Source organism: Melozone crissalis, unplaced genomic scaffold, assembly GCF_028551555.1.
Source record: "Melozone crissalis strain CALT ecotype California unplaced genomic scaffold, PUWL_Pcris_2 ptg000009l_1, whole genome shotgun sequence".
Classification (NCBI taxonomy): Eukaryota; Metazoa; Chordata; class Aves; order Passeriformes; family Passerellidae; genus Melozone; species Melozone crissalis.
Window position 1 is genome coordinate 17,680,315 of NW_026535787.1, and position 13,848 is coordinate 17,694,162.

Genomic DNA, 13,848 nt, shown 5'->3' on the forward strand with positions numbered 1-13,848 from the left:
AGGAGAGGTCCAATTTGCTGGTTCCTACTGACAGCTGCCTCCCACAGCATCTGCCCATGCATTAGTGTTAGGTGACTGTTGCTTACTTTAATATGGTAACGGCAATTTATCCTCTGCTGAGAAGAGGCCACACCAATTCAGGTCTGGGAAAGTAAACTACCACAATGAAAAGTGAACTTTCATCTTTTCCAGTTGTGATTTTTATAACAGGTAAAGGCTTTCATCCTGAATAACAACTCTATCCTAATAATACTCATGGAAATAGGACTTCAGACTTCTTTGAAGGAAACTACTGAATTTGTGGACTGACCATTAGGTTTAACTCATAAAGCCATATTGTGTGTGAAAATGTTGTGGCTGCATGTGTCTTCTCTGGGTGTTGTAGTGCTTGCTACTGCTCCTCAACAGCAGCTTTGTATCACTGTTAGCTACCAAGCACAGAGAGAGAAGAAAATGTTATTTTGAGTGCTTTGACAGTTGAGCAAAAGAGAAGTGAACTGCTATTAGAAAAGGTGTCGAATTGCCTTCTGGTAGAACCTCATCCTTTAGATTAATTAGATTAATTTTTTAACAACAGATGAATTAACTTATTGGTAATGAACTTCAGGGAAATTGCCAGTTGGTTTAGAAGGAGGCTCAAGATTTTATTTTTTGGGCTCTGAAATAGACAGGGAAGAGAAATGAAGAATCTGAGGATTTACCTGTGTTTGGGGACACTGTGCTTTTAGATGTCATTCAGGTGATCTGTGAACAGTCTTTCATTTCTCTTCTCATCTTGTTACCATCTATCTCCTCATGTTACCAGTTGTGTATGTATGGGATATGCAAACACAGAAGCAATAAAATATTTTTAAATCAGTTTCTTTAAACTTCTAAATGGATTTTAATAGGGACTTAGGTTAAGGTGTTGGCTATTTTTGAAGTTACTTAATGTGAAACAGGACTGGAAAAGAATTTCTCAGCATCTGTTAAGTATCTTCCTCAACACATAAAAAATTAATTCACAAGGTTTTCAAAGCCTTGTCTTCCCTTTCTTTGCATTTTCTTCCTTTGAAAGGAAGATGTATTATTTTTTATATTTTCATTTTTGTACTGATAATTTTGATTATTAATCTTTCATTAGATATTTATTTTTTAATTTCTTCATTCAAAATACAGCTCTCTCAAATTCCAGTGAAAGAAACTACTTTTATTGTTTTTATTAGAGGATTTCAGAGTAATTTATTTATAATGTAAGTAAACTCAATTTTATATATATTAGTGTTGCACTGTAATATTTTGAATCTTGTTTCTCATGTGTATATTCTTAGGCTGATTTGTTTCTTCTAGAAATTTAGTAAAAATGTTAGTTGAATTGTTGATGAGAAGGGAGGATGAAAAGCAAAAGCTTCCCTTTTTTCAAGTTTTCAGTTGCTTCTAATTTCATCTGCAAATGTAGCACTGTTTCATGAGATTTAAATTACCATTTTTCATTGCTTTACTTGTTATAGGTAAGCAATTAAACATGGAAACTTTGCTTACCACAAGTGTCTGTACAACTTTTTATGTACTGCCGGTGACAATTTCATGGGTACATTACAAAGATGAAGGTTTGAAGTTGCCTCCTGGAGGGGTGGAGGATGCTGGAGTTTTGCTTTGGTTTTGTTGCAAAAGTGTGCATTAGAACATTCTTCCATTCATGACAGTTTAAGTAATAGCAAAAAAATTCAGTCACAAATGTGTTTTTCATTTAAAAAGCACTTACTCCTTAAGTCCAGATAATTTAATATCTATTTAGACCGTTTGGAAGGCTCTTACTCTCTGTTGGGAGCAGTGAAGTTTGTTAGAGAAAGAACTTGTTTTCAAAGAACTTGTTTTTTTTCTAATATATGTATGTTGTTGTAATGCTTACAATATACAGAAGGCTCTACTGTCTTGTTTGTTTCCTGATGCAATCAGAAAAACAATTTGAATAGCCAAAAAGCTCAGAGGATGAAAAGTTCCTAATAAAGAGGGCAAGTTTACTTGAACCATTTAACCTGATTTAGTCTCAGTTTATCTTGTTTGTTGTAATCACATGTTCTTTATATTTTTATAGCTGCATAGTAATTCCCTTAGTTTTACCTATTATATTTTGTGCTGTGTGTTGGCTAGGAGTTTCATGCTATGGTTTATAGATAAATTCACTCGAAGTGATTTTTTTAATGTGATTTGTATTTGGAGAGGGGTGATCTGTGCCTGATATGAGACCTAGCACTGAAGCACCCTGATGTTTCTCTCTGTTGGTGTGTCAGGCCTGACATATAATAAAAGGTCGTCCATAATCTAGGCTTCCTTCTTTGAGAGTTTTTGCAGCCTGACTGACCCACAGGACATCCTTAAACCACTTAATTTTAAAAAAGTGTGAACACAGATGAAGCATGGTGATTGTTTCTCCATCTTATGAACAGTTTTTACTTAAATAATGGAAGAAAAGTTGAGGAGAGATGTGTCCTATGAGTCAGTTGGGGTGTTCAAGGGCATCCTACAGTGGTGGCTGTGTGTCCACTGCCCTGTGAGCCCAAGGGCTGCTGTGTGTGCAGGGTCATGGACAGGGACAAGAGTGGCTGCCTGGCACACACTGGGGAGTCTCTGGGATGGCCCAAGGGTGGAGGATTTGGGGGATGTCCCCTGGCTTGCCTTGGAGTTAGCTTGCAGCCAGGGTTTGCAGCTGGGAAAGTAGCAAGGAGGGCACAATCCCTTTGTGCTGGTTCCTGACATAGATAGCCAAAAATATCCTGTTTGACCAGGCTAAAAATCCCTGAATGACAAAGCTGACAGCCAGGAGAGAGTGCTGAGGCGCTACTGCCAAGTATTTGTTCCGGTTTTTTGTTCCCCTCTCACTCCGTGCTGGCTGCTGAAGGGGGCAGGGCAAGGCCAGGGCTGTGATCTGGGTGCTGCTCTCACGTTCCTGCTGAGCACAGAGTGGGGCCATGGCCCTGCCTGCTCTGGCCATCCCAACAGCCCTGAGGGGACAGGGCAAAGGCAAAGCAGCTTCTTCCCAGCATTTAGCTCTGGAAACTGTGCTGCCACCATGTCCAACCCACATCAGCCTTCACTCAGCCAAAAATGAATGTGAGAGGCTGCAAAGTATGAGCTGTTTCTCAGTTGGTGTTAGGTCAGGCCCCAGGCTTCTTCAGAGGGGAAGTGAGAGTGATGAGTAGGACAGAGAGGGGAAGCAAATAAGTAGGATGTAGTTAAGGAAAAGCAACACACAAAGGTCTTGCTCTGTGACACCAAGGAGAGGAAGAAGGTCAGGGATTTGGTCATGTGGAGATGTATTGCCTTTGGAAATCACAATTGTGTGGGACAGACTCACTCCTCTGAGAATACACATAGATGTGGTGCTCCACATGTTTTAAAAAAGGAACAGTTCTTCCCACCTAGGCTGCTCACCCACCTCTTCCTCTATGCCCCTGACAGTGATGACACAGCAATCATGTTAGGTGCAGTTCCAAAATCTGCTTGCAGAGTTGGTTTGAAGCCATGTGTACCATGTTCTCACATGACTGTGGATGTGACAGATATCATAGCTGGGAAACTTTCTAAAAGAAACCCAAAGCATTTGTAATCAAGCTTAGGAGGAGTGCACAGGCAGGTTTTCATCATGTGCCAAGTGCTCCTCAGGGCTGTGGTGACTCAGAGGAGGCATGCAGCTTGCCTGAGATGGCAGAGGTTGCTTGGCAAGGGCAGGGGCTTGAGCCTCATCCATCAGACAGAGACAGGAGGCTCACCAGGGCTGGCAAAAAGCCAAAGCTGCATGGTTTCTGATCTGGTTGGAATGGGGTTTCTTGTGTTCATCCCATGGTTTAGCCCTGCATCCCCAGTTAGCAGCATGTAAGGCAACTTTTAATGTTAGCTGTTCTATTTACAGTGCAAGATCAATGTGTTTGAAACCAGGGAAATGTTTCATGTCCTTGAACCTGGATCTTTGAGTCTTCCTGAATTGTTAATTCATCACAGTGCTTGTCACCCAGATCTGAACTCATGTAAGAAAACCTAGTTTATATCTGGGCAGTGATTCCAAAATCCTGTCCTAATTACTGTGTCCTCCTTCCCTGTTGGTGTTACTAGCCTCTTGTGGGCATATTCAGTAACCTTCTGGGTTTGCTTTGTGAGTCTGTCATGGTGAATTGTGCAAGAGCTTCTCTGCTTGGAAGGGGAAAAAGGGATTTTGTGGGGGAATGCTAGGGAATTGAGTGTGTGAGTTAGTTTCTGTGAGCCCCAGATGAAGAGTGAGCAAGTCACTAAAGCTAAGTGAAAGTGCAACATGTCCTCCCCCACATCCCAACTCTGTCAGCTTGGGCTTAATAGATTAATCACTTAATGACTGTGGCCAGAAGAGGGCTTTGAGGCACTGAAAAAGAGCCTGGGATGACTCTCAAATGAAAAACATAAGCCACAACATATTTGTCTTGGTGGTGGTTTGTTTTCTAACTCCTGTATAGTTTGTGTTTTGAAAACAAATGTCACAAATACCACTGAGGCTCTTTGATTTGAAGTTTGTGAGTGAAATCAGTCGATGACATAGATTTGATAACTCTTAGATTGAAGACTATGCTTCAGAGGATTACTTTTTTCCCCCCAAAACATTATTTTATATCTGATTTTTTTTTTTTATCCTAAGCCACAAAAGGATTGAAAGGAGTGAACTTTACCAGGCTAGAATAATATATCTCAAGTTACTTTTTTCTGCAACATAGAAAATTAAGCAGTGTCTGTGGTCTGAGAGCAAGACATGCTGTGGCAGTCAGTGTTCTCTGGGTCAGCCATCCATTAAACATTTTGTCCACTCCAATTTTTACTCTCTCCTTCCCTGGTCAGTTCTGAAAATGGACAAGTGCTTTTCACCCTTTGCCCTTGCGCTCTCTGGAGGCACTGTTGTTTTTTGGTTCAGTTTGGTACAAGGCTGTCCCTTTGCCCCCTAAATCTCTGCTGCAGGCTGTTTGCAATGAAAGGAGTATTTATATGATATTCCTCTGCTGTGAGGTGGCAGCTCCCTCTGAAGGACCTCACAGAAGAGCTTCCAGGTGGGACGTGCCTGTGGGAGTGCAGTAGGTGAGAGGCATGGCACAAGGAGGACCTGCAGTGAAAGAACCATGACAAATGGCAGGGTTTTTCCCCTCTTGCCATCCTGCAGTCAGTTCTTTCCACTCCTTCCTACCCTTTGGTTTTCCCTGAGCTGGGTGAGTCATGCTTTCCAGTCCTGCCTGCCCTCTTTTCTGAGTCAGCTTCTCTCAGGGAATTGTCACTTGCTCTTGGCAAGGCAGCTATTTCTGTCTCTAGCTGTTTCTTCCTTCTAATGGTTTCATATCATTCTGCTCCACATTTGTGTATTTTCCCCTGTGTAGTATTATTATTATTATTATTTGCTTTTTCTGTGCCTTTCTTTTGCCCATGCCTTGAAAGTAACATTAGAAAAAGAAAGTTACTTTACTGAAAAAATATCCTGTCTTAAAAATCCAATTAAAAATATCAGGTGCTCCAGTAACAAGCTGATATTATAATTACTTTACACTGTTGTAAAATGTGTTCAACATATGTGTATCTTCCAATCCCAGAAGTTTCATATCTTCTGGTTGAAATGTAGGTTCCCTGTGTTAACACATTTCTTCCTGATGTCCTGTTGCCCATGTTCTTGTGCACAACAAACATTGTTACAAGTAGGTATTTTCATTTGAGGCTGGAGTCATGACTTTTCATCCTGCCCTGCCACACATCAGCCATGGCATTTTTACTTTTCTTGTCTTTCCTTTCTTGTCAGACTTGGATTTTCCTTTTCTTTGCAGCAGGTACTCATCTCTTTGCACAGGAGGGGGCTGACCTCCATCACATATTCAGCTCATTAAAAATGTCCCCTGTTGTGGCAATGTTCCTCACTCGGGGTCACCAAAAGTGGTGGTGTCCGCAGGGATCCCAGGATGAGGGAAGAGATGAGAATCTTGACTCCATGTTTCAGAAATCTGATTTATTATTCAGAAGGCTAGCAAAGGAAAGGAATAGAATGATAATAAAATCTTGTGACTGCTCACAGCCTTGACACAGGTGGCTGTCATTGGTCATCAAGAAAAACAATTTCACATGCTGGGTAAACAATTCTCCAAATCACATTCCAAAGCAGCAAAACATGGAGAAGCTGAAGCTTCTCAGCTTTTCAGGAGAAAAGATCCTGGCAAAAGGATTTTTCATAAACTATGTCTGTGACACCCTGTGATTTCTGGAGTCAAAGCACCTGAGCTCCCTAACTCCAAAGGCAGTGACACCTGGGAGAATGGACGAGCTCCGTGGCGCTCCAGTTGCTGCTCCTGCTGCCTGTGCTGTTGGCCATCTGTGCCTCTTTGGGGCTGCAGCCTCCCCTCTTTGCCAAGTGAGATCTTGACCCCTTGTGGAGGCACTCAGAAGCCCCTGAGTCCCCAAAGGCAGCAGGTTTTGCTTCCCAGCTGCTGCAGGAGAGAGCAGGGCACGGGTCTGGATGAGGCCCCACCCTGACACGTGTTAGACAAGACTGAAGGCAGCATGAGCCTTCAGTGAGCAAACAAAGAGCAGCCCCAGCTGGAACAAACCATCCTGATCTCAAAGAGAATATCGAGCCCATCAAGATTATCAGTTGAACATGTTCCAGTGATACATCACATCTGCCAACAGGAAGGTGGAGCCCACGCAGAGCTTCCTGCCTGCAGGGGGAAGGTTTTGAATGTATCACCTTTGGGATGGGGATGTTCTCTCCCACCTCCCTCCTGCAGCTTGCAGGGGCAGGGCAAGTGTGGGCATAAATTCTGAGGATGTTTTAACATCTATGTTCCAGTGCAGGAAGCACTGGGCACACACCAGGCAGGGGGACCAGTGGTCCAGTGCTTTTGCCTTGTTGGTGCCAGCTGCTAAAATTGCATCAGTTAGCTGCATTGGGAAGGGGCAACACAAGGCACTGAAAGTGACAGGTGTTTGCCCTGGAAAGATTTGGGTGTCCTGTCCTTGCTTACCATGTTTGATATGCATGGTGAGTCCTGGCCCATGCCACTGCTGACAGAAGAAAGGAAAAGGGATTATGATTAAGATGGATCGACTCACATTTTAGGAAAATCCAGGACAACTTTTTTATACTGAAGGTTGTTTCTATCTACTGGAGTAGGTGACTATTTCACACCTGATACCTCTGTGAAAAATGAGACTAATTTTTTTCCTTTCTATTTTTTTTTTATTTTACATATAACCCCCTTCCCATTTTAACCAGGTTCCTGTCTATAGGAAGCTTTCACACTGACACCCTGTGAAACTCATTCCAACCTTTCTGAGGGCAAAGTCCTGCTGAAAGCCAGCCATTTGCCAAGGAGAGGTGTTTGTCCTGCAGCACCTCCCAAAGGCTGGAGCTATTTTTTTTTTCCTGTGAGACACTGGATTTCTCTTTTTTCCTAGGTGAATGCTGTGCTTATCCAGTTTAGCCAAGACAGAAAAGGGACAGTGAGATGCAGCTCAATGCCTGTGGCCACCACAGGCAGCACTGCAGGGAGGAGGTGGGCAATGAGAACCTGACCCTGGCAGGCAGGAAACCCCACTGGGAAACCTGCAGGTTTCTCTTCCCCCAATTGTTGCCCAGCACTTTTTCATTATTCTTATCTCATATCAGTATTTTCTAGACCCTTTTTTGGCAGTATTACACCAGCCTGGGATTTCCTGCCAGCCTCTTTGGCAGGGGAATGTCCTCAACCAGGGCTTACCCCACCTGGGAAATTCCACCGTGCAGAAAAAGTCCAGGGAGCCATGCTCACGCCACTGTCCTCCTCCACCCTGCTTCCTCTCACATGTCACAACATCCCTGCTTCCTGTCAGCCAGAGCCAAAAGATAAGTGGTGTGCAAGCCACTGCACTTAAGGTGCCCTGTGGGTACTCAGCCAGAAGCTGAAAGAAACTTGTGTGATTTAGTTTTTTTTTTTAAATTTTTTTCTTTTTTTTGTGAACAGAAAGCCAAAGTAAGCAGGACTTTTGTGAGGGAGGGGAAGAAAAATTTCCTTACCACTGCTTCTCTGTTTCACACCTTTAAACCTCAGAGGAACTGCTCAGTCATTCACACAGGCATGGCCATAAGGAATGATCAGTTGCCAATGGGGTGCCAAGAACTGCCTTGTTTTCCATAGAACTATTCCTAACTTCACTCCTCCAACATGAAGGTATGCTGGTATAATTTTATTTGATTTATTGCTTAGAAAACCTAATTGATTGAAACAATATTGGCTTCTAATAAGTTTTTATTTGTAACAGCCTCACAAGTGGCTTGTGCTGTAATAATCTGTGTGTTTTGGGGTTGAGTATGGAAGAATGGTTGGCTTTTGGGAAGGTAATGGGTAACAGCCAAGAGCAAAGAAATCACAAAGAATGGTGTGATTTTTGAAAACCCTTGGTGAATCTGGTGGCAAAATACTCCTAAATAGATTAGCCGTTCTGGGTGACTCTGAAACAATCTGCATTTTTAGGAGAGGGTGTAATAGCTTTCCAGAGGACGGATGGATGGATGGATGGATGGATGGATGGATGGATGGATGGAAGGAAGGAAAGCTAACTTTGAGAGTACTGAATGGAAGAAACATTGTTAGTGGAAAAAGGTGTTTTGTATAATCTTGATTACAATTCTTTCCTGGCAGCTCATCAGTAATTTTGGGATAGCAAAGCACCATCAGCATATGAACCTGCCAGGTTCAGCAGGACAGGACTACACTGTCATGGTGCAGTGCGAGACAGCACAGGGAAGCATTTTTATATGATTACTTTCTTGTAAATAAAAAAACAACGGTGGGAATGAAAAGAATTAAGTTTAATGAGCTTAAAATTCACTTTAAATTTTGTTATGCTAAGGGGTTTATTAAACCAAACCATAAACTCCTTTTCATCACCTGGCGAGGGTTTCCCTGGCTTACCACACAGGGCTGATTATGCAGCACCCGGTTCATTAACTGTGCCTGTCTCTAGGAGGCAACAAGGGCAGCTCAGCAGGAAGAGCCTTGCAGAGGATGAAATGAAGTCTGCTTTTCAGACCCCAAATGTTTAGGGGCAGGTGTGTGCTGTGATGACATTGGAGATGTGTGTGCTACCAGGGGTGGGTAGCTTGCATATACTTCAGATGGAACCAGGTGATTTCAGCTGAGACGAGAAGGTTTGCTGGAGGCACAGAGGGCAGGGAAAGGGAGACACCCTGGGCTCTCCCTCAGCCAGAATGGGTGACCAGCAATCAGGGACAAATGTCACCTAGGGGCCGTATTTCTGCCCCCAAACAAAACTCCAGTATCAGCTCCGTGATCACGTTCCGGCAAGTGATTCTTTATTTTTGCTGGTTAGACTTCTATTTGCTTTCTTTGCAGCAAGCCACATTTCCTCTTGCATTTGGTGGCAGTGGGTGGGAGCAGGGCGTGTTCAGGGAGGAAATGCCCTCTGTCATGAGGGGCAAGCACCAGCCAAGCACCATCTGGGCTACTTGGGGCAGCCTTGCAACCTGCCACCCTGGAGGTCATGGTTGGGATATCAACATCATCATTATCGTTATCGTCATCATTATCATCATCAGTTGCTGGGAACAGGTCTGCAGCAGCAGTCCTGGGCACTGGGGAGCTTCCTTTCCCATCCCTGGGCTGCTTGGAGCATCAGGGTGGCAGGGATGGCATCCCATCCCTTTGCTTCCTGCCCCGGTGGTCTGACCTGACTTTGCTTCTCACCTGGACTTTCAAGAGCAGCAAAACTCAGTCCTGATGGTGCTGCTAAGAAACCCTGCCAAGAAACCCCCGTGTGACTTTATGTGTTCCCAGTCACAAACTCCTGAGATGAAACGTGCAAGGCAGAACCAAGAGCTGCTTTTACTTTTGCTTTCTTCTTAAGAAATTGGCAGGAAATTAAAAGGAAACTTAAACATCCATGGGCTGGCTTCTGTGGAGAGCAGCGTCCTGTCAGACAGGATGTGTCTGGCTTTGGAAGGTGTCTTTTCCCAGCTGGGAACTGGAGGAGGGAGCCAACGCCTGGGAACAGAGCTCTGCACAGTGCCCCACCAAATCAAAGAATTTATTTCCAGCTTTCTTGATGTTTTATACTAACTCGTGCACAATTTACATATTACTGTGAAGCTGTCATTACTGTCATGGATTTCTTTCTAAACCTGTAGCAGGTGGCTGTTAACTCAATAGAAAGAACAGAGTATTTGGATCCTTTCTGTGATATTTGTATCTTTTACGCAGACATCTGGGATTGAGACTTGTGTGACAGCAAATTCTGACCCACAGGTGGAGAGGCATTGTCCCATCTGTTCCAGCACACATTTAACTGAAGATAAAAACCTGCCTTAGTAGATGCAATTCATCCTAAGCACCAGGAAAATTTTTGTGTCACTGTTTGGAAGTGACCTAACACTTTCCCTACTATAACAAAATTTTATTTGCCTGCCTTGAATTAGGTGCTTTTTTCAATGAGAAAATTTCCTGTTCATTGAGTTTTTGTCTGACTAATGAAGGACAGCTCTGGAGCTGAGTTTCAGGACTTTCCCAATGGTCAGATAGACATGTATTTTGAAAGCTGGGATTTCTCTAGTGAATGGATGTCTGAACTGAAAGCATTTAAACTCTATCAGTGGAAAGCACAGTGAAATAAGCTCAAGACATTAGATGAGGCCATTCCCTTCAATGAACTCTACAGTGTCAACATGCTACAAGTGCTTTTTACTGGTTGTCTTGCTTCTGCCTGGACTTTCCTGCTCGTTAATCTGCACCCTTGAGCTGATGGTATGCACACAGGATGTGTAGGATTGTGCAAATCAGTGCTGAGGCTTCCTGCAGGTGCTGATCCTGCCACGCAAGTGCTGCACAGGTGGGCTGCAGAAATACTGACATTGTGCCTGGGGTTTCTGGACTGGTCAGCTGTTAGACCTACTGTCTGGTAGACGTGACTGGTTTGCCATGTCCAAGTAGAGCACAAATTTTCAAAATCTGCCTAGACAATGTTTTTGAGAGGAAAAATGCATGTTTGAGAAACCTGGATGTATGGAAACCTTAATCTTCGATAGGTTACCTGCTAATACACACAAACTGAGTCCAGGAATGCAAGTGTCTGGGTAGAGAACAGTTCAAAAATCATGTTTTTCTAGGTTCAAATCTCACTTTGAGATTTTTTCCTCCTACTCCTGTGCTGAAGTGTTGCAATGTGCATTGGGACAGCTCTGCAGTCCCTGTTAGAAAGTGGTTTTGTTTTACAGGTGGTTGAAGTGGAACAACCACTTGTTTGTGGAAGGCAGGAACATTGAAATCAAAGTACACCAGAGCCCAGCTCATCTACTGTGTGCAGCACATGCTCCTGCATCTGACAGCAGAACATGAAATTAATGTGAGCTATGAATGCCAGGTTTTGGCCCAGGCTGATCATCTTGGTTAGGAAGAAAAATGTCTTCAGCATGAGCAACAAGGAAAACTGATGCTGACCCCTCCAAACCTACACTGAGTCTCCCTAGCAGCACTGAGAAACTGCGCCAACTCCCTTTCTAAACTGGAATACCACAACAAGCCACTTACTTTGAGGCAAGAAGATGCACTCTCCACCTCACCTATGCACACACACAGCATCCTTTAGGCTAGGTGACATATGATGTTGCCCTTTGCTATGGGGAAATGGCCTCCTGCTCCTTGTTTACACGCTGTGACATCAGTGCTGTGTGCATTTCTCCCCTGCTGCAAGGCACTAATGAACTAATGAGACGGGTAAGCTGCTGAGAAAACATGACTAACCAGGGTAGTGAGTATGATGGGAAGAATGTCCCCAGACACGAGGTATAAATACAAGGAAACTGCTTTCACACAACTCAGGTCCTCTCTGCCAGCTTTGCAACACTTGCTGGGTTTAGGGTTTCCTTTCTTCTGTACTGATTTCAGCTGGTTTATATACACAGTGTTGAAGGATCTACTTAGGAGCAACCCACTTTTTTTTTTTTTTTAATATGAGACAGCTTGAGAGAAAAATAACAGAATTGAGGGTATTCTCTGGATCAAAGGAGTAAAGCCCAAAAGAAATATGTTAAATAAGAAGTCTAAGTTTTTCCTTAATATGAAGAATTATATATGCCCCCTTTTGATGTTCAGGTTAATCCTAGAATGTCAGTCTTGGAGACCAAAGTCTAGGAAAAATGTAGCAATACAAGTATAACAAAGAGGGAAGAAACACTAACTCCTCTGTACCAGCTTTTAGAGTAAAACCCTGTCATGGACCACTTCCAACCTGCTGACAAGTGCTCTCCAGAACCCTTAAAGCAAATGCAGGTACAGACCCCAAATGCTCTCTAGGAGTGGAATTGTTCCTGAGATTTTACCTGTGTTTTTCTCAATGCCAGTCTAGAAGCAAAGAGAGTGTTGTGCTGCATGGTTTGGGAGGTGTGTGCTGTTGGAAATGCTGCTGGGGTGGGGAGGTGTGGCCATGGTGTTTGCACACCTCAGCTCACAGTGTGCAGCAGCAGCCTCAATTACACCCAGTGGAGGATAGGGCATGTTTGACATCAACACAGCAAATATTCACTTGCATTAAGCAACTGGGTTGTAAACTACCATTTTTATGTCCAGTTTAAGAAATACCACGAAGGTCATGCTGCTCCAGAAACATGTTGCAAAACCAAGTTCTTGTTTCCAGCAGTTTGTGCTCTGACACTTCACCTAGAGGCTGTCCCTTACTCCATGCTGCTGCTCAGGAGACAGAGTGAGGGGAGAGATTGGTTCTGCTCCCATACCTTCCAAACCAAGGGCTGCTCTGAGAGCTGGCATGTTCCTCACTCACACAGGGAGCTTGTACAGTGTGCCTGGCACAGTGACTACGTGCTGATCCACAGGGAAGGCAAAGCTGCACTTACTGGGCTTGCTTTATTCGTTCATTTATTTATTTAAAGCCTACATTCCCTATAGCGCTCACCCCAGTACGTGCCCCGGGGACCCAGCAGTGCAGGCACACTGCATCTTTTCTCTGTGCTTGTTCTGATTCAGATGGCAAAGGGGATAAACATGACCTTGGTTAGCCTAGGTGTTTAGCAGGTGGTTGAAGTCTAAGGTGCTGGTATTCAGTCTCTTTGCTTTCTGTAATAAGACCCCTACCCAGCAAGCACAAGCTTGAAGACAACTGGATTTTGGTTTTGTTCTTAACAAAAGTTTTTCCCAGATCCCATGAAGTAGCTCATGCGTGTGCACAAGTCACACTCTCAAGAGTTATTTCATTAATCAAGTATATTGGATTAACCTAAACCAAGACTGATTGCTTTTAATGCTACAATACTGGGCTGTGCTTTGAAGAGAAGGAAGAAACAGAGTTTGCAGAAACAAGTGCATTCTGTTTCCTTTCTGTTGGTATTTGAGATACCAAGATAGGCTTATCTCACTTTTTGCAGGTGCATAGAAAAGTGGTTTCAGGACAAATGCTGCTGCCGACGGCCACTAGTTGGCATTATTGATACATTGGTGCAATAAAAACACGGGCAGACGGCACATCGGGGAGCTGAGGTGGCTGCCTTGTGCTCACCTCGCAGCCTTCTCCAGCTCTGAGGCTGGTGGGCTACACTGAATTACAGCTCGGCCAAAGACGGCTGAAACCAGCTGGATGCCTTCCCAAGGAGGAGAGGTGACAAGTGCTTTTTTCTTTGGTCACCACCCTGCCCCAGAGGAACTTTCTTTGGTTGAAGATGCCTCTCAGGGTTTTGGTCACCACAGATGTTACGTAGTGCTTGGGCCAAAACCCAAAACCCATTAATGCTCAAGGTCTGCAGCATTAATAATTACAGTTTGTGGATGTAGCAATAATTTACCAGTAACTCTCAGAGAAGCACTTTGAGAA